Source organism: Rhinoderma darwinii, chromosome 13, assembly GCF_050947455.1.
Source record: "Rhinoderma darwinii isolate aRhiDar2 chromosome 13, aRhiDar2.hap1, whole genome shotgun sequence".
Classification (NCBI taxonomy): domain Eukaryota; kingdom Metazoa; phylum Chordata; class Amphibia; order Anura; family Rhinodermatidae; genus Rhinoderma; species Rhinoderma darwinii.
Window position 1 is genome coordinate 699,488 of NC_134699.1, and position 24,453 is coordinate 723,940.

The window sequence follows — 24,453 nt, forward strand, 5'->3', positions numbered from 1 at the left end:
ATACAGCACACATAATACTGCCATATATAGTGCCAAATAATACTGGAATATACAGCACACATAATACTGGAATATACAGCCGACATAATACCGCCATATATAGTGCCAAATAATACTGGAATATACAGCACACATAATACTGCCATATATAGTGCCAAATAATACTGGAATATACAGCACACATAATACCGCCATATATAGTGCCGAATAATACTGGAATATACAGCACACATAATACTGCCATATATAGTGCCAAATAATACTGGAATATACAGCACACATAATACCGCCATATATAGTGCCAAATGATACTGGAATATACAGCACACATAATACCGTCATATATAGTGCCAAATAATACTGGAATATACAGCACACATAATACTGTCATATATAGTGACAAATAATACTGGAATATACAGCCCACATAATACTGGAATATACAGCACACATAATACCGCCATATATAGTGCCAAATAATACTGGAATATACAGCACACATAATACTGCCATATATAGTGCCAAATAATACTGGAATATACAGCACACATAATACCGCCATATATAGTGCCAAATGATACTGGAATATACAGCACACATAATACCGTCATATAGTGCCAAATAATACTGGAATATACAGCCCACATAATACCGCCATATATAGTGCCAAATAATACTGGAATATACAGCACACATAATACCGGTATATATAGTGCCAACTAATACTGGAATATACAGCATACATAATACTGGAATATACAGCACACATAATACCGCCATATATAGGGCCAAATTATACTGGAATATACAGCACACATAATACCGGCATATATAGTGCCAAATAATACTGGAATATACAGCACACATAATACTGCCATATATAGTGACAAATAATACTGGAATATACAGCACACATAATACTGCGATATATAGTGCCAAATAATACTGGAATATACAGCACACATAATACTGCCATATATAGTGCCAAATAATACTGGAATATACAGCACACATAATACTGCCATATATAGTGCCAAATAATACTGGAATATACAGCACACATAATACCGCCATATATAGTGCCAAATGATACTGGAATATACAGCACACATAATACCGTCATATATAGTGACAAATAATACTGGAATATACAGCACACATAATACTGTCATATATAGCACACATAATACTGCCATATATAGTGCCAAATAATACTGGAATATACAGCACACATAATACCGCCATATATAGTGCCAAATGATACTGGAATATACAGCACACATAATACCGTCATATATAGTGCCAACTAATACTGGAATATACAGCATACATAATACTGGACTATACAGCACACATAATACCGCCATATATAGGGCCAAATTATACTGGAATATACAGCACACATAATACCGGCATATATAGTGCCAAATAATACTGGAATATACAGCACACATAATACCGCCATATATAGTGACAAATAATACTGGAATATACAGCATACATAATACCGCCATATATAGTGACAAATAATACTGGAATATACAGCACACATAATACCGCCATATATAGTGCCAAATAATACTGGAATATACAGCACACATAATACCGCCATATATAGTGCCAAATAATACTGGAATATACAGCACACATAATACCGGCATATATAGTGCCAAATAATACTGGAATATACAGCACACATAATACCGCCATATATAGTGCCAAATAATACTGGAATATACAGCACACATAATACCGCCATATATACTGCCAAATAATACTGGAATATACAGCCCACATAATACTGCCATATATAGTGCCAAATAATACTGGAATATACAGCACACATAATACCACCATATATAGTGCCAAATAATACTGGAATATACAGCACACATAATACCACCATATATAGTGCCAAATAATACCACCATATATAGTGCCTACATAATACTGGAATATACAGCACACATAGTACCGCCATATATAGTGCCAAATAATACTGGAATATACAGCACACATAATACCGCCATATATAGTGCCAAATAATACTGGAATATACAGCACACATAATACTGCCATATATAGTGCCAAATAATACTGGAATATACAGCACACATAATACCGCCATATATAGTGCCAAATGATACTGGAATATATAGCACACATAATACCGTCATATAGTGCCAAATAATACTGGAATATACAGCCCACATAATACCGCCATATATAGTGCCAAATAATACTGGAATATACAGCACACATAATACCGCCATATATAGTGCCAAATAATACTGCCATATATAGTGCCAAATAATACTGGAATATACAGCACACATAATACCGCCATATATAGTGCCAAATAATACTGGAATATACAGCACACATAATACTGCCATATATAGTGCCAAATAATACTGGAATATACAGCACACATAATACTGCCATATATAGTGCCAAATAATACTGGAATATACAGCATACATAATACCGCCATATATAGTGCCAAATGATACTGGAATATACAGCACACATAATACCGTCATATATAGTGACAAATAATACTGGAATATACAGCACACATAATACTGGAATATACAGCACACATAATACCGTCATATATAGTGCCAAATAATACTGGAATATACAGCACACATAATACCGCCATATATAGTGCCAAATAATACTGGAATATACAGCACACATAATACCGCCATATATAGGGCCAAATAATACTGGAATATACAGCATACATATTACTGGAATATACAGCACACATAATACTGCCATATATAGTGCCAACTAATACTGGAATATACAGCACACATAATACCGCCATATATAGTGCCAAATAATACTGCCATATATAGTGCCAAATAATACTGGAATATACAGCACACATAATACCGCCATATATAGTGCCAAATAATACTGGAATATACAGCCCACATAATACCGCCATATATAGTGCCAAATAATACTGGAATATACAGAACACATAATACCGCCATATATAGTGCCAAATAATACTGGAATATACAGCATACATAATACTGGAATATACAGCCCACATAATACCGCCATATATAGTGCCAAATAATACTGGAATATACAGCATACATAATACTGCCATATATAGGGCCAAATAATACTGGAATATACAGCACACATAATACTGCCATATATAGTGCCAAATAATACTGGAATATACAGCACACATAATACTGCCATATATAGGGCCAAATAATACTGGAATATACAGCACACATAATACCGCCATATATAGTGCCAAATAATACTGGAATATACAGCATACATAATACTGGAATATACAGCCCACATAATACCGCCATATATAGTGCCAAATAATACTGGAATATACAGCATACATAATACCGCCATATATAGTGCCAAATAATACAAATAATACTGGAATATACAGCACACATAATACTGCCATATATAGTGCCAAATAATACTGGAATATACAGCACACATAATACCGCCATATATAGTGCCAAATGATACTGGAATATACAGCACACATAATACCGTCATATATAGTGACAAATAATACTGGAATATACAGCACACATAATACCGTCATATATAGTGCCAAATAATACTGGAATATACAGCACACATAATACCGCCATATATAGTGCCAAATAATACTGGAATATACAGCACACATAATACCGCCATATATAGGGCCAAATAATACTGGAATATACAGCATACATAATACTGGAATATACAGCACACATAATACTGCCATATATAGTGCCAACTAATACTGGAATATACAGCACACATAATACCGCCATATATAGTGCCAAATAATACTGGAATATACAGCACACATAATACCGCCATATATAGTGCCAAATAATACTGGAATATACAGCATACATAATACTGGAATATACAGCCCACATAATACCGCCATATATAGTGCCAAATAATACTGGAATATACAGCATACATAATACCGCCATATATAGTGCCAAATAATACAAATAATACTGGAATATACAGCACACATAATACTGCCATATATAGTGCCAAATAATACTGGAATATACAGCACACATAATACTGCCATATATAGTGACAAATAATACTGGAATATACAGCACACATAATACTGCCATATATAGTGCCAAATAATACAAATAATACTGGAATATACAGCACACATAATACCGCCATATATAGTGCCAAATAATACTGGAATATACAGCACACATAATACTGCCATATATAGTGACAAATAATACTGGAATATACAGCACACATAATACTGCCATATATAGTGCCAAATAATACAAATAATACTGGAATATACAGCACACATAATACTGCCATATATAGTGACAAATAATACTGGAACATACAGCACACATAATACCGCCATATATAGTGCCAAATAATACTGGAATATACAGCATACCTAATACTGGAATATACAGCCGACATAATACTGGAATATACAGCACACATAATACTGCCATATATAGTGACAAATAATACTGGAATATACAGCACACATAATACTGCCATATATAGTGCCAAATAATACTGGAATATACAGCCCACATAATACCGCCATATATAGTGCCAAATAATACTGGAATATACAGCACACATAATACTGCCATATATAGTGACAAATAATACTGGAATATACAGCACACATAATACTGCCATATATAGTGCCAAATAATACTGGAATATATAGCACACATAATACTGCCATATATAGTGCCAAATAATACAAATAATACTGGAATATACAGCACACATAATACTGCCATATATAGTGACAAATAATACTGGAATATACAGCACACATAATACTGCCATATATAGTGCCAAATAATACTGGAATATACAGCCCACATAATACTGGAATATACAGCACACATAATACTGGAATATACAGCACACATAATACCGTCATATATAGTGCCAAATAATACTGGAATATACAGCACACATAATACCGCCATATATAGTGCCAAATAATACTGGAATATACAGCACACATAATACCGCCATATATAGGGCCAAATAATACTGGAATATACAGCATACATATTACTGGAATATACAGCACACATAATACTGCCATATATAGTGCCAACTAATACTGGAATGTACAGCACACATAATACCGCCATATATAGTGCCAAATAATACTGCCATATATAGTGCCAAATAATACTGGAATATACAGCACACATAATACCGCCATATATAGTGCCAAATAATACTGGAATATACAGCACACATAATACTGCCATATATAGGGCCAAATAATACTGGAATATACAGCACACATAATACCGCCATATATAGTGCCAAATAATACTGGAATATACAGCATACATAATACTGGAATATACAGCCCACATAATACCGCCATATATAGTGCCAAATAATACTGGAATATACAGCATACATAATACCGCCATATATAGTGCCAAATAATACAAATAATACTGGAATATACAGCACACATAATACTGCCATATATAGTGCCAAATAATACTGGAATATACAGCACACATAATACCGCCATATATAGTGCCAAATGATACTGGAATATACAGCACACATAATACCGTCATATATAGTGACAAATAATACTGGAATATACAGCACACATAATACTGGAATATACAGCACACATAATACCGTCATATATAGTGCCAAATAATACTGGAATATACAGCACACATAATACCGCCATATATAGTGCCAAATAATACTGGAATATACAGCACACATAATACCGCCATATATAGGGCCAAATAATACTGGAATATACAGCATACATAATACTGGAATATACAGCACACATAATACTGCCATATATAGTGCCAACTAATACTGGAATATACAGCACACATAATACCGCCATATATAGTGCCAAATAATACTGCCATATATAGTGCCAAATAATACTGGAATATACAGCACACATAATACCGCCATATATAGTGCCAAATAATACTGGAATATACAGCACACATAATACCGCCATATATAGTGCCAAATAATACTGGAATATACAGCCCACATAATACCGCCATATATAGTGCCAAATAATACTGGAATATACAGCCCACATAATACCGCCATATATAGTGCCAAATAATACTGGAATATACAGCATACATAATACCGCCATATATAGTGCCAAATAATACAAATAATACTGGAATATACAGCACACATAATACTGCCATATATAGTGCCAAATAATACTGGAATATACAGCACACATAATACTGCCATATATAGTGACAAATAATACTGGAATATACAGCACACATAATACTGCCATATATAGTGCCAAATAATACAAATAATACTGGAATATACAGCACACATAATACCGCCATATATAGTGCCAAATAATACTGGAATATACAGCACACATAATACCGTCATATATAGTGCCAAATAATACTGGAATATACAGCACACATAATACTGCCATATATAGTGCCAAATAATACTGGAATATACAGCATACATAATACCGCCATATATAGTGCCAAATGATACTGGAATATACAGCACACATAATACCGTCATATATAGTGACAAATAATACTGGAATATACAGCACACATAATACTGGAATATACAGCACACATAATACCGTCATATATAGTGCCAAATAATACTGGAATATACAGCACACATAATACCGCCATATATAGTGCCAAATAATACTGGAATATACAGCACACATAATACCGCCATATATAGGGCCAAATAATACTGGAATATACAGCATACATATTACTGGAATATACAGCACACATAATACTGCCATATATAGTGCCAACTAATACTGGAATATACAGCACACATAATACCGCCATATATAGTGCCAAATAATACTGCCATATATAGTGCCAAATAATACTGGAATATACAGCACACATAATACCGCCATATATAGTGCCAAATAATACTGGAATATACAGCCCACATAATACCGCCATATATAGTGCCAAATAATACTGGAATATACAGCACACATAATACCGCCATATATAGTGCCAAATAATACTGGAATATACAGAACACATAATACCGCCATATATAGTGCCAAATAATACTGGAATATACAGCATACATAATACTGGAATATACAGCCCACATAATACCGCCATATATAGTGCCAAATAATACTGGAATATACAGCATACATAATACTGCCATATATAGGGCCAAATAATACTGGAATATACAGCACACATAATACTGCCATATATAGTGCCAAATAATACTGGAATATACAGCACACATAATACTGCCATATATAGGGCCAAATAATACTGGAATATACAGCACACATAATACCGCCATATATAGTGCCAAATAATACTGGAATATACAGCATACATAATACTGGAATATACAGCCCACATAATACCGCCATATATAGTGCCAAATAATACTGGAATATACAGCATACATAATACCGCCATATATAGTGCCAAATAATACAAATAATACTGGAATATACAGCACACATAATACTGCCATATATAGTGCCAAATAATACTGGAATATACAGCACACATAATACCGCCATATATAGTGCCAAATGATACTGGAATATACAGCACACATAATACCGTCATATATAGTGACAAATAATACTGGAATATACAGCACACATAATACCGTCATATATAGTGCCAAATAATACTGGAATATACAGCACACATAATACCGCCATATATAGTGCCAAATAATACTGGAATATACAGCACACATAATACCGCCATATATAGGGCCAAATAATACTGGAATATACAGCATACATAATACTGGAATATACAGCACACATAATACTGCCATATATAGTGCCAACTAATACTGGAATATACAGCACACATAATACCGCCATATATAGTGCCAAATAATACTGGAATATACAGCACACATAATACCGCCATATATAGTGCCAAATAATACTGGAATATACAGCATACATAATACTGGAATATACAGCCCACATAATACCGCCATATATAGTGCCAAATAATACTGGAATATACAGCATACATAATACCGCCATATATAGTGCCAAATAATACAAATAATACTGGAATATACAGCACACATAATACTGCCATATATAGTGCCAAATAATACTGGAATATACAGCACACATAATACTGCCATATATAGTGACAAATAATACTGGAATATACAGCACACATAATACTGCCATATATAGTGCCAAATAATACAAATAATACTGGAATATACAGCACACATAATACCGCCATATATAGTGCCAAATAATACTGGAATATACAGCACACATAATACTGCCATATATAGTGACAAATAATACTGGAATATACAGCACACATAATACTGCCATATATAGTGCCAAATAATACAAATAATACTGGAATATACAGCACACATAATACTGCCATATATAGTGACAAATAATACTGGAACATACAGCACACATAATACCGCCATATATAGTGCCAAATAATACTGGAATATACAGCATACCTAATACTGGAATATACAGCCGACATAATACTGGAATATACAGCACACATAATACTGCCATATATAGTGACAAATAATACTGGAATATACAGCACACATAATACTGCCATATATAGTGCCAAATAATACTGGAATATACAGCCCACATAATACCGCCATATATAGTGCCAAATAATACTGGAATATACAGCACACATAATACTGCCATATATAGTGACAAATAATACTGGAATATACAGCACACATAATACTGCCATATATAGTGCCAAATAATACTGGAATATATAGCACACATAATACTGCCATATATAGTGCCAAATAATACAAATAATACTGGAATATACAGCACACATAATACTGCCATATATAGTGACAAATAATACTGGAATATACAGCACACATAATACTGCCATATATAGTGCCAAATAATACTGGAATATACAGCCCACATAATACTGGAATATACAGCACACATAATACTGGAATATACAGCACACATAATACCGTCATATATAGTGCCAAATAATACTGGAATATACAGCACACATAATACCGCCATATATAGTGCCAAATAATACTGGAATATACAGCACACATAATACCGCCATATATAGGGCCAAATAATACTGGAATATACAGCATACATATTACTGGAATATACAGCACACATAATACTGCCATATATAGTGCCAACTAATACTGGAATGTACAGCACACATAATACCGCCATATATAGTGCCAAATAATACTGCCATATATAGTGCCAAATAATACTGGAATATACAGCACACATAATACCGCCATATATAGTGCCAAATAATACTGGAATATACAGCACACATAATACTGCCATATATAGTGCCAAATAATACTGGAATATACAGCATACATAATACTGGAATATACAGCATACATAATACCGCCATATATAGGGCCAAATAATACTGGAATATACAGCACACATAATACCGCCATATATAGTGCCAAATAATACTGGAATATACAGCATACATAATACTGGAATATACAGCCCACATAATACCGCCATATATAGTGCCAAATAATACTGGAATATACAGCATACATAATACCGCCATATATAGTGCCAAATAATACAAATAATACTGGAATATACAGCACACATAATACTGCCATATATAGTGCCAAATAATACTGGAATATACAGCACACATAATACCGCCATATATAGTGCCAAATGATACTGGAATATACAGCACACATAATACCGTCATATATAGTGACAAATAATACTGGAATATACAGCACACATAATACTGGAATATACAGCACACATAATACCGTCATATATAGTGCCAAATAATACTGGAATATACAGCACACATAATACCGCCATATATAGTGCCAAATAATACTGGAATATACAGCACACATAATACCGCCATATATAGGGCCAAATAATACTGGAATATACAGCATACATAATACTGGAATATACAGCACACATAATACTGCCATATATAGTGCCAACTAATACTGGAATATACAGCACACATAATACCGCCATATATAGTGCCAAATAATACTGCCATATATAGTGCCAAATAATACTGGAATATACAGCACACATAATACCGCCATATATAGTGCCAAATAATACTGGAATATACAGCACACATAATACCGCCATATATAGTGCCAAATAATACTGGAATATACAGCCCACATAATACCGCCATATATAGTGCCAAATAATACTGGAATATACAGCCCACATAATACCGCCATATATAGTGCCAAATAATACTGGAATATACAGCATACATAATACCGCCATATATAGTGCCAAATAATACAAATAATACTGGAATATACAGCACACATAATACTGCCATATATAGTGCCAAATAATACTGGAATATACAGCACACATAATACTGCCATATATAGTGACAAATAATACTGGAATATACAGCACACATAATACTGCCATATATAGTGCCAAATAATACAAATAATACTGGAATATACAGCACACATAATACCGCCATATATAGTGCCAAATAATACTGGAATATACAGCACACATAATACCGCCATATATAGTGCCAAATAATACTGGAATATACAGCACACATAATACCGTCATATATAGTGCCAAATAATACTGGAATATACAGCACACATAATACTGCCATATATAGTGACAAATAATACTGGAATATACAGCACACATAATACTGCCATATATAGTGCCAAATAATACAAATAATACTGGAATATACAGCACACATAATACTGCCATATATAGTGACAAATAATACTGGAACATACAGCACACATAATACCGCCATATATAGTGGCAAATAATACTGGAATATACAGCATACCTAATACTGGAATATACAGCCGACATAATACTGGAATATACAGCACACATAATACTGCCATATATAGTGACAAATAATACTGGAATATACAGCACACATAATACTGCCATATATAGTGCCAAATAATACAAATAATACTGGAATATACAGCACACATAATACTGCCATATATAGTGACAAATAATACTGGAATATACAGCCGACATAATACTGGAATATACAGCACACATAATACTGCCATATATAGTGCAAATAATACTGGAATATACAGCATACATAATACCGCCATATATAGTGCCAAATAATACTGGAATATACAGCCCACATAATACCGCCATATATAGTGCCAAATAATACTGGAATATACAGCACACATAATACCGCCATATATAGTGCCAAATAATACTGGAATATACAGCCCACATAATACCGCCATATATAGTGCCAAATAATACTGGAATATACAGCACACATAATACCGCCATATATAGTGACAAATAATACTGGAATATACAGCACACATAATACTGCCATATATAGTGACAAATAATACTGGAATATACAGCACACATAATACTGCCATATATAGTGCCAAATAATACTGGAATATACAGCACACATAATACTGCCATATATAGTGCCAAATAATACAAATAATACTGGAATATACAGCACACATAATACTGCCATATATAGTGACAAATAATACTGGAACATACAGCACACATAATACCGCCATATATAGTGACAAATAATACAAATAATACTGGAATATACAGCACACATAATACTGCCATATATAGTGACAAATAATACTGGAACATACAGGAATATATCTCCCATTATATGAGTTCCCATCAGTGTCTCTTTCTGAGGTGATGGCTGCAGTTCTGTCTGTGGCCTGCAGGGGTCAGGCTTGTAGCTGTGATCTTTCTGTTTCTATAGGTGAACACTTCATGGAATGAAAACTAGAAAACAAAAGGTCATGAATTAGACTTCAGATTGTGAATGGCTGAGCTGATCCCGACCTCCATTACAGGGGATCGCAGCGGTGCCGTCCTATGTGACGCTACTTGTGCACACAATTATTAGGATCTATTTGGATCTATTTCGCATATCAAGGTTTTTGCTGTGATTTTTTGTAAAGTCTCATGGTTTTGTGAAAATTGTGGCTAAAAACCCGCTTTGACCACATCGGTCGCCGCCTTGACAGGTTTGTGAAGAGCAGATGCAGCTTTTACATGCCGCTCTGTACATTTTGAATCCAGTTGTGATCAGAGTCCGTGGTTCTGGATGTTTAGATGAAATGTTCTGGAACTACTTCTACGGAATATGAAACGCAATCAGTCTCTTTCATGGTGCAACCTATAATGCCGCGTGTGGAGTATGACACTGTGGGAAAGCTGTACAATGGTGGTGTTGCATACTGCAGTGTGTGAACAGGATTCACTCCCACTGTAACTTTTCTACCGCATTTATCTTGGGTTAAGTCGCCGTCCGTCCGCAGTGTGTGAACACGTGTGTGCGGTCCACATCTCGCCTGTCATCGTATGTTCCTCTATATAATATCTATACGTCTGTACACAACATAAAATACAGGATCAGGCAGACCTGCAGTAAGTGACGCCGTGTCCTGTGTGAGATGCGGCTTCAATCACAGCACACAATGGCCATTCTTTACATAAGAATGCATAAAACAACAATCAGGGCAGAAGCCTCCTTCCCCCATTGTCTTAACAGGCATAGGCAGGCCTTCCTTCAGAGAGTACAGGCCACGCAGGGTTAATGCTCTGCAATCTGCAGCCAGCCAGGGCGGAAGCTGCTTTCTCTCTCCCTCTCTCTGTCCTTCTCTCTCTCTCCTTCTCTCTCCCCTTCTCTCTCTCTGTTGCTTTAAGGACAGTTTCATTCGGCCTTGGAGGATGGGGGAATAAAAGGTTTGGTGAAAAGATCTGACAGCCCCAATGCTCCTCTTGTGTCCCGGGAAGGCCCCGGCTGGTTATTAGTGTCCCCGTCCTCCCTGCTCCTTGCTGGATTCTCTGCTGCAGAGCTCAGGGACAGGTCTCGCAGGTTTGCTTTTATTGTACATTTTTGTGTGGCCATCACTGTAACTACACATTGTAAGGTTGTGTCCTCTTTGTGTCATTGTATAGGTCTGCTGTGTGCATAGAACTGACGGCCTGGGGTCTCTGCAGTCACCGTCAGATCTGCAGTGTAAAGGCCTAGCTGAGCCTGTCTCTTTCTCTCTCTACACAGGATGGCTCCTGCCTGCAAGAGCTGTACAAAGATAATCACTCAGGAAGTGGCTCAGCCAATGGCCTGAAGCTTTACATGTGGATTCCCGAAAGCCTCCAATCCTGTCCCGGCTTGCATCAGGGGAGCCTGATCATCAGGCTGAAGTGCCAAGCCCTTTCTGTCTGAGAACTGAGAGTCTGTCCTCCATGTTTTCTAAGTCTTGACATATAACAGTGTAACAATGCATCCACACAGGTAAGCCTCAGCTTGTTTTTTTTCCCTGGTTTATTCCCATCTCTTGGACACTGTGTTTTTGCCGGTTGCATCTTCGCCACTTCTCGCACCAAATTCCCTAAACCAGCAAGTGGTTTAAATTGTGACTTTCTTGAGGGATCACATGGTTGGGTGCCATTAGCCAGTGATTGCTGCTGGGGGTACAGGAGTGCTGCTGGGGGTACACTGCTCAAGTAACTTTTCTTGTAAAGAGTGGAGGGTTTCTGCACAAAGCCCCCCTCCTCCCCCTGTTAACCAAGGAAGATCTCTGCATTATTGTGTATTCCTGTGTCACATGCTGCTCAGAGGAACATGTAGGCTCCCTCAGCAGCAGCCTTCAGCTGAGTACAGGCCACCCAGCACCGCACGCTGCCTCCCTGACCAACTGTATCATTCCTCTTCCTAAGGACAAGAGCCAGATTAACCCAGGACTGTTACTTTTAATAGCGACTACAAGGACTCTCCCAGAACTCATGCCTGACCTACGTCTGGGGCCTAGCTTGCATCTGTCGGAGTTTTGAAATCCCACCATATCTGAGGCCTTTCTCCGGTTTATTCGGCGCCCTGTGGACCGGCGCAGCGCACGCGCACATGATTTCTCGTTGTTTAACAATATATCGTTTTTTTTTTTTTTTTTTCTCTCTTCTGGATATACGACTTCCTGAAGCTGGAGGCCGAGCAATATGGATGTCAAACAGTAAGTATACGAGCTGTGTCACTGTGACGCTTTATTTATGAGCGCTTTTATGAAGGTAACGTTGCACAAGTGTTCTCTGTACAGCCGTGACTATAGATATAGAGGGAACCTTTTGTCACCGGTGTGATAGTAGAATTCTTACAATTAACCCATTGTGGTTCAGCTGTTCCTGGCAGTGGGTGTGGGCCTCCCCCGTGCCACACAAAGGGTTAATCTGCTGCTTCCAATTGCTTTGACTTTTCTTTTGGGAGGACGGGGACGTTCCCTTGCACATAAAGGTAAGTTTAGGGGCTGGTGTGTGTTATCAGAGGCAGGGAACATAATGGTTGCGTTCTCCTGTGTGCGTGATGTTGTTTTACCCGGATTTCTTTATAAATCTTTTGCTTGTTTTACGTTCCTGCCGTCTGCTCTCACTTCTGCTGTGGATTCTGATCTTTTTCAAGGGTACGATCTGTATCTCTTTATATATATTCCTATTTTCGGAAGGTCTCATTTCTGCGCTGACCTCACAGCCCTGAGAAAACCTCTCCAACATAGGCCTTTTTTATTTTTTAAAACTTTTTCAGATTTTTTTTTCCACCCAGGTTTTTATTCTAGGTGCTAAAAATACTTGGCTGCCTCCCCTACCTGTGTTTCTAAGGGTCGATTATAGAGGCTGCAGATAGCATTTAGTCTCATTAACCCTCTCCTGCACCGTGTCACAGTGGCTGCTGGATATATTCTATTTCGCCAGGATTTGATTCTTACTAAGCAATTTCTCCTGTTTACTTCATGCCGGGACAACCCGGTGCCTGTCACAGATTTTCACTCTCATGCCCTCCGAGATCTTCCGTGCAGTGACGGGTTATAAAATGGAGCCAGCTTTATTGACGTCACCAACAGTCTCCATCTTGTTAGATGGTCGTGTCGACTGCCCATGTCATCTCAGACGCTCCGCTCTTTATAAAGTCATGTTCTTTACCCCATCACTGTCAGAAACTGGTTTGGTTTGTTGATATTTTATTTTTGTCTCTTTTTGCCGTCCATCTCAGATTGCAGTGATGTATCCGCTCCATTGCCAAGAACGTTCGTAGAGCTTTATGGACGGGCCATTTAACATGGAGATTAGGCCTACAGCATGACACCCACGCATATATATATATATTACAATACACACAACCTACTTACATTTATACATCTACTTTTGTTTTATCCTCTAACCAAACCTCTGGTGTCCTGGGATCTTTTCCAGCACCGGACATTTTGACTTTGACATTCAATTGCAGCCGTGTTTTGCACTGATATATAATGGTGTAACGTAACGAACACCACGTACACCAGCGTTTTCTAATGCTTGCTGTCATTAATGGGCAACAATCATGCTTTTACAGGCCACAGTTAATAGAAATAGCCATGTTGTTTTTCACCTACGTAGACACAGTAATGTCTGCATTGCAGCAAGACGTCCAGGAGGGAGGACGGAGCAAAGAGGGGAAGAAAAAATCTAATAAAATTCCTGCTCTGTCAGACCAATCGAGTGTCCTCTTAGGCTTCTAAGCCAATGGCAGCACTGCGCTGGAGAGCGGAGGGCAGCGTGATTCTAGAAGTTTCCCTGCATGTCAGTGACTCGCTGACTCTTTCATGTGAGTGTTCTTCCCCAGATCTCCTCACAACAGCGCACCCCAAAGTAAAAACTTCTGTATGTAGTCAGAATGGAGTATATGTCACTGACTGATGCACTGTAGTCCAATACTGCTGATTAACCATGTGATGAATGAATCTGATAAATAGGCCGTACTGTAAGGCCCCTGTATAAGAGGTGCAATAATGTGGGAATAACTGTGCAGAAGTTTATAATAGTGCGGGAGCATTATAGCAGGATGATATCAGTCTCACATATGACGTGAATGACTCTGGAGGTTCTCAGCACTGGAGATATGACCTACAGTAGTGATCATCGGGGAGGGGAGGGGGTCTGCACTTCTCAATCTTCTCATTGAAGAACTCTACAGTGAGCCTCTCCCCAGCCTGACATGTCTGATACCAGAGAACAATAGATTGTATTCACCTGTCCTACAGTCATCCTCCCCAGCCTGACATGTCTGATAACAGCGAGCAATAGATTGTATTCACCTGTCCTACAGTCATCCTCCCCCAGCATGACATGTCTGATAACAGAGAACAATAGATTGTAGTCACCTGTCCTACTGTCATCCTCCCCCAGCATGACATGTCTGATAACAGAGAAGAATAGATTGTAGTTACCTGTCCTACAGTCATCCTCCCCCAGCCTGACATGTCTGATAACAGTGAACAATAGATTGTATTCACCTGTCCTACAGTCATCCTCCCCCAGTCTGAACTGTCTGACAACAGAGAACAATATATTGTATTCACCTGTCCTACAGTCATCCTTCCCCAGCCTGACATGTCTGATAACAGAGAACAATAGATTGTAGTTATCTGTCCTACAGTCATCCTCCTCCAGCCTGACATGTCTGATAGCAGAGAACAATAGATTGTATTCACCTGTCCTACAGTCATCCTCTCCCAGCCTGACATATCTGATAACAGAGAACAATAGATTGTATTCACCTGTCCTACAGTCATCCTCCCCCAGCCTGACATGTCTGATAACAGAGAACAATAGATTGTATTCACCTGTCCTACAGTCATCCTCCCCCAGCCTGACATGTCTGATAACAGAGAACAATAGATTGTATTCACCTGTCCTACAGTCATCCTCCCCCCAGCCTGACCTGTCTGACAACAGAGAACAATAGATTGTATTCACCTGTCCTACAGTCATCCTCCTCCAGCCTGACCTGTCTGACAACAGAGAACAATAGATTGTATTCACCTGTCCTACAGTCATCCTCCTCCAGCCTGACCTGTCTGACAACAGAGAACAATAGATTATATTCACCTGTCTTACAGTCATCCTCCCCCAGCCTGACCTGTCTGACAACAGAGAACAATAGATTATATTCACCTGTCCTACAGTCATCCTCCCCCCAGCCTGACCTGTCTGACAACAGAGAACAATAGATGGTATTCACCTGTCCTACAGTCATCCTCCCCCAGCATGACATGTCTGATAACAGAGAACAATAGATTGTAGTCACCTGTCCTACTGTCATCCTCCCCCAGCATGACATGTCTGATAACAGAGAAGAATAGATTGTAGTTACCTGTCCTACAGTCATCCTCCCCCAGCCTGACATGTCTGATAACAGTGAACAATAGATTGTATTCACCTGTCCTACAGTCATCCTCCCCCAGTCTGAACTGTCTGACAACAGAGAACAATATATTGTATTCACCTGTCCTACAGTCATCCTTCCCCAGCCTGACATGTCTGATAACAGAGAACAATAGATTGTAGTTATCTGTCCTACAGTCATCCTCCTCCAGCCTGACATGTCTGATAGCAGAGAACAATAGATTGTATTCACCTGTCCTACAGTCATCCTCTCCCAGCCTGACATATCTGATAACAGAGAACAATAGATTGTATTCACCTGTCCTACAGTCATCCTCCCCCAGCCTGACATGTCTGATAACAGAGAACAATAGATTGTATTCACCTGTCCTACAGTCATCCTCCCCCAGCCTGACATGTCTGATAACAGAGAACAATAGATGGTATTCACCTGTCCTACAGTCATCCTCCTCCAGCCTGACCTGTCTGACAACAGAGAACAATAGATTGTATTCACCTGTCCTACAGTCATCCTCCCCCAGCCTGACATGTCTGATAACAGAGAACAATAGATTGTATTCACCTGTCCTACAGTCATCCTCCCTCCAGCCTGACCTGTCTGACAACAGAGAACAATAGATGGTATTCACCTGTCCTACAGTCATCCTCCTCCAGCCTGACCTGTCTGACAACAGAGAACAATAGATTGTATTCACCTGTCCTACAGTCATCCTCCCCCAGCCTGACATGTCTGATAACAGAGAACAATAGATTGTATTCACCTGTCCTACAGTCATCCTCCCCCAGCCTGACATGTCTGATATCAGAGAACAATAGATTGTATTCACCTGTCCTACAGTCATCCTCCCCCCAGCCTGACCTGTCTGATAACAGAGAACAATAGATTGTATTCACCTGTCCTACAGTCATCCTGCCCCCAGCCTGACATGTCTGATAACAGAGAACAATAGATTGTATTCACCTGTCCTACAGTCATCCTCCCCCCAGCCTGACATGTCTGACAACAGAGAACAATAGATGGTATTCACCTGTCCTACAGTCATCCTCCTCCAGCCTGACCTGTCTGACAACAGAGAACAATAGATGGTATTCACCTGTCCTACAGTCATCCTCCAGCCTGACATGTCTGATAACAGAGAACAATAGATTGTATTCACCTGTCCTACAGTCATCCTCCCCCAGCCTGACATGTCTGATAACAGAGAACAATAGATTGTATTCACCTGTCCTACAGTCATCCTCCCCCCAGCCTGACATGTCTGACAACAGAGAACAATAGATGGTATTCACCTGTCCTACAGTCATCCTCCAGCCTGACATGTCTGATAACAGAGAACAATAGATTGTATTCACCTGTCCTACAGTCATCCTCCCCCCAGCCTGACCTGTCTGATAACAGAGAACAATAGATTGTATTCACCCGTCCTACAGTCATCCTCCTCCAGCCTGACATGTCTGATAACAGAGAACAATAGATTGTATTCACCCGTCCTACAGTCATCCTCTCCCAGCCTGACATATCTGATAACAGAGAACAATAGATTGTATTCTCCTGTCCTACAGTCATCCTCCTCCAGCCTGACATGTCTGACAACAGAGAACAATAGATTGTATTCACCTGTCCTACTGTCATCCTCATCCAGCCTGACATGTCTGATAACAGAGAACATTAGATTGTAATCACCTGTCCTACAGTCATCCTCCCCCAGCCTGACATGTCTGATATCAGAGAACAATAGATTGTATTCACCTGTCCTACAGTCATCCTCCCCCAGCCTGACATGTCTGATAACAGAGAACAATAGATTGTATTCACCTGTCCTACAGTCATCCTCATCCAGCCTGACATGTCTGATAACAGAGAACAATAGATTGTATTCACCTGTCCTACAGTCATCCTCCCCCAGCCTGACATGTCTGATATCAGAGAACAATAGATTGTATTCACCTGTCCTACAGTCATCCTCCCCCAGCCTGACATGTCTGATAACAGAGAACAATAGATTGTATTCACCTGTCCTACAGTCATCCTCATCCAGCCTGACATGTCTGATAACAGAGAACAATAGATTGTATTCACCTGTCCTACAGTCATCCTCCCCCAGCCTGACATGTCTGATATCAGAGAACAATAGATTGTATTCACCTGTCCTACAGTCATCCTCCCCCAGCCTGACATGTCTGATAATAGAGAACAATAGATTGTAGTCACCTGTCCTACAGTCATCCTCTCCCCAGCCTGACATGTCTGATAACAGAGAACAATAGATTGTATTCACCTGCCCTACAGTCATCCTCCCCCAGCCTGACATGTCTGATAACAGAGAACACTAGATGCTATTCACCTGTCCTACAGTCATCCTCCCCCAGCCTGACATGTCTGATAACAGAGAACAATAGATTGTATTCACCTGTCCTACAGTCATCCTCCCCCAGCCTGACATGTCTGATAACAGAGAACAATAGATTGTATTCACCTGTCCTACAGTCATCCTCCCCCAGCCTGACATGTCTGATAACAGAGAACAATAGATTGTATTCACCTGTCCTACAGTCATCCTCCCCCAGCCTGACATGTCTGATAACAGAGAACAATAGATTGTAGTACAGTGTGCCTCCTGTATATATCTCATGATTGGTGACGGAGCTGAGGATTGTTGTGTGAGAGGAACGTGTCAGCTGGAGGGGTCGGCCCCGGCCTGAGCTGCATCGTCGTTGTGCAGATAACATTAGTCCTGGTTTTTCCTCTGGTTGGAGAATCCCTAGGAGTTGCATGTACACGGTCACCAGTGTTTCCCCCGTCTCCTGCCATCTGCCTGCTAGAAGTTTGGCTATGTGCCCGTTGACAGCCCATTGGTCTGGGCACTTGCTGTTCTGCTATATTTAGTTTTTCTTGGTAGATCAGTCCTATGAGTTTCATATAACGCCTCTAGTAGGTTCCGTGCAGCGCCGGGTACTGAAGGCCTGACAGAGCCGCGTCCTCCATCCACATCCCCTCCAGTGAAGGCCGTGCACGAGCTTTCTGAATGATTGCTAGGCACATTAACGGGTCTGTTCACACACAGTTTTTTTGGTGCTGTTTTTGACCCAGAAACGACACCAAAAAACGTCAGAAAACTCCTATCGTTGATTTCAAGCGGATAAATGCTCGTGGGAAAAAGTAGCGTCATGGCCTTCATCATGTGAAGCCTCATCATTGAATGATGGAAAGTTCTGCGCTATTATAATACATTTTGTGTTTTAATTGTTCACCATGTAAGAGCCGTCTGCTTGCTGTCCGTACATGGGAATCTTCCTATTTACACCCAGATGTTGAAAACTCACCCTGACCTAATACTTTTCACAGCTGAGGGTTTGTTACAATGTATCCGTGTAGATAAGTGAATACAATTGTAGCAGACACGGCTGTGAGAAATATTACGTCTCTAAACCAGTTTTGAAACAGAAATTCTACTAGGAAGCGTTCGTCACACGAGTCTAGAAAACGCCAGATTGTACTTGGGCAGAATTTTTCCGAACTGGCGCTGCTTTGCCCATTGGTACATTTCAGGGAGCGCAATGTCTTGCTGGGATGGGGCCCGGCCTGAGGGGATGGGGCCCAGCCTGAGGGGATGGGGCCCAGCCTGAGGGGATTTGGAACAGATTTGTTTTCCTAGACACCGAGCAATGATCCTCTTGAGTTTTCTGCGCGTCCAGAGGATTAGAGACCCTGATACCACGTTCAGATGATTCGGTGCAGCCCGTGCACGATGCCAGGACATGCTCAGAGCTGGCGCAGCTTTCATCCATTGGATGAAATTGTGTTCAGATTCAGGAGTGTCCTAGAATTTCTTTGCAGCCAATCTGACCCATGTGAACAAGGCCTGAAGGTGGCCATAGACATAAGTGACCCCTCCATAAATCGGATCGGGAAGTCTGCACGTTTCTATAGTTCGGACAGCGGATAAACCTTCACCGGTTTCTTCTGGTGCCGCTCATTTCCTGAAGGACGTCGACAAAAAAAGTCTTTGTTCAGCGGATGTGTAAATGAGCAGTGTACGTTCCGTTGTCCTGTGTTATCAGCCATTACAGGCTATATGTACAGCAGGTGCATACCATCTATTGTTTGCTGTTATCAGCCACTAGAGGCTGACTAGTGTTCATCATGTGATGAGTGACTTGTAATGCAGGACAATTCCTGCCCCGTGATCAGTGTCACATCTGCAGTGCTGAGACCTTCACGTCATGTGTGGCTGACATCCGCTGCCCGTAGGCATGAGACCCCTGACTCCACCATAAACATGTCATATAGTGAGCGCGGTATAAACCTTATGCCCTGTTCTCCCCTGGATGTGATGACACGTAGATGTGGCTTCTGTGTAGATATTCATGTGACAGATCAGCCTGGTGTTAGGGCCCCCTGGATACATCAGGGCTGAGTGTGGGGTGGCACTTTATACGTGGCAGTGGTGTCTCTTATATGATGTGCCCTCGACTGTCCGCAGACATAGGGGCAGTATCTGTACATACCGCAGCTGCATCAGTTCGGTGATGTCATTGTCAGGTTGGGGTTGGGTCGTGGTCTATATGGGCAGGAAAATGTGCCAATTTGATCCTTGTTTGGGCAGCAGTGGAGAGCGGGTGAAATGTCTAGATAACATAGGGTCTATGGAGACGGAAGGTTTACCATGGAGCAGCACGTCGCCTTACACAGTAATGTATTGAGTGTTTGTACAGGGTTATCCGCAGCTTGTAAGGCAAAGTCGCGTTTTTCACGGCTGGTTTTGGAGCTGTTTTTCTTTAGTCTATGAAAAAACGTCTCAAGAAGTGACCGGCCCCGTCGGAACAGAACGCTGTTTTTCCCATTGAAATCAATGGGCAGATGTTCGGAGGCGTTCTGCTGCCGACTTTTGATCAGTTTTTGGGGACGTTTTTACGGCCCCGAAAAACTTCTGAAAACACTCCGTGTGAATGTACCCAACAGAGGTGGTGTTTTCTCAGTAGAGGCGGACCTCCGCAGCAATGATGGTTTCACGCAGTATACAAGGAGTGTTCCCCCTAAATCCAACCGTCCGGGCCCCAGCCCTTTCTTCTGATGTGATGTCATGACGGGCGCCATCTTTGGAGACCCCTGCTGATGGGTGTAGTCTGTGTTTTTCAGCAGCAACAAGGATCTGCGATACCAAGAAAGCGATTCCGTTATTTGTTGAGAAACTGTCGTACCCTCTAAAACCTCAGTGACCGGATGACGGGCCTCCCCACCTCCCGTCCACATGGAGCTTCCACCTCTGTTGCGTTGCAATGTGTAAATCACACCAGTCTCTTCCTGTCTGAATTTCCCCTAAACATTTGTTTTTCATCTTCCGTTGCTGCGATGAAGGCGATGATTCCTCCTTTGCTCTGGTGCTGTGAGTGGGGGAGATGGTGGCTCTGGGTCCGCAGATGTCCTTATTAAATGAACGGCTTCCCTTCCAGCTCCGGTGCAGGAGTGGGGAGTGCGTTGCTGCCAGACGCCATTTTCAGAGCCTGCACAAGGTACACAGCCCCGATGCCTAAGACTGTGCTAGGTGAGTCTCCCATTCCTCCAGCACCGCGTCTGTTCTCATCATCTCTTTACCGTTCTCATGACTCCGCGTGCTGCATATTCTGGGGGCACATGTTTGATCTTCTCATGGCTCCGCGTGCTGCATATTCTGGGGCACATGTTTGATCTTCTCATGTTTTGCAGGCTTGTCACTTGCGTATTCTGTGACTTTCATGCAGATTTCATTACAGATCTGTGTGGTAACATTATCGTTCTCTGTCTGCTCTGCAGCAATTGAAATGTTGCATTGAAAGCAAAGTGCAGAAGATATGGGGTAAAACCAGAGGAACCGTAAGGAAATCCAGTCATTCTCCAGGGCTCCTCATGGACGGGCGGACCGCATTATCCTTGTTAGGGGGGCACTTACTATTTGCTGATGTCTGGGTTTGCTGACTTTTAGATGACCGATCTGGTATCGATAATAACAATCAATAATCATACTGAGTACTTTAATAATCCCTGCATGATCCCCCTGTCCCCGTCCGTGACTCCCCAGCGGATCCTGCATTCAGGACCACAACAAATTCTTGTGCTTGACATTTTTCCTCCCCATCCCCCATGGATCTTACCTTCCTGAGACTCTCAATCTGGTGCAGCCTTGTCATCGGAGAGGTTATTGCCCGTGTACGTTTCCATATTGCCTGCACTAGGAGCTGGGGATCATGTATATAGAGGCTCTGCATGGAGAGGAGCTCATGTGTAATTCTCACAGTCTGCAGGGTGAGATGGTTTACATGTTTATTAAAGATGATTTTTCTCTTTTGAATCTCCTGATCTTGCTGGGGAGTTGCTCAGCGCAGACGCTCTCCCTGCAGGATCCTGCGGGACTGACACCGGAGCTGAAATCTGCTGTTTATCCTGCACCACTTCTTACCCAATTATTAATATGCCCTGGTTGTTTCCTCCTTTACCCCCTGAGCGTGGAGTCTCCACTTCTCTCCGATGTATCGATCATTGGCTCTGTCATGTTCTGCCGCCTCAGCCCAGTGCTTGCCAGGGAGGACATGGTTAAATCTGAAGCTGTCACCTCTCTTCTCTCCATCTATCACTGTATGAGATTGACACTAGTGAGGGATGTTATGTGGGGGCAATGCTGCATGCAAGCTGTGTCTGATGACGTGACGGGGTCACTTACCCACTTTCTTTGTCTTTCTTCAGTTTGGCAGAGGAGGAGGTGAAGACTGAGCCGGAGGTGGTGGAGGGGATGGATGTGACCACTCGATCCAAAGGTGAGGAACATTACTGCTGTTTCATGTCTGCTCTTTCCTTTACCTAAACTTGCAAGCCAAGAACTAGTATACACAGCGCAGTGTGCGAGCATATAGCTTCACACATATAGCCTCTCGCATACAGCCTCACACATATAGCCTCACACATATAGCCTCACACATATAGCCTCACACATATAGCCTCACACATATAGCCTCACACATATAGCCTCACACATATAGCCTCACACATATAGCCTCACACATATAGCCTCACACATATAGCCTCACACATATAGCCTCACACATATAGCCTCACACATATAGCCTCACACATATAGCCTCACGCA

The 24,453-nt window shown here is 40.4% G+C and overlaps 1 long non-coding RNA gene across 1 annotated transcript in view; it reads left to right on the forward strand.

Annotated features, from left to right (window-relative positions):
- The window catches only part of LOC142665962 (uncharacterized), a 49,312-nt gene extending 35,908 nt beyond the window's left edge, over window positions 1-13,404 (forward strand). Inside the window, exon 3 of the long non-coding RNA XR_012851613.1 lies at window positions 13,182-13,404. This is a non-coding gene — a long non-coding RNA (uncharacterized LOC142665962). The remainder of the gene's footprint in view (window positions 1-13,181) is intronic.
- Window positions 13,405-24,453: the final 11,049 nt, after the last annotated feature.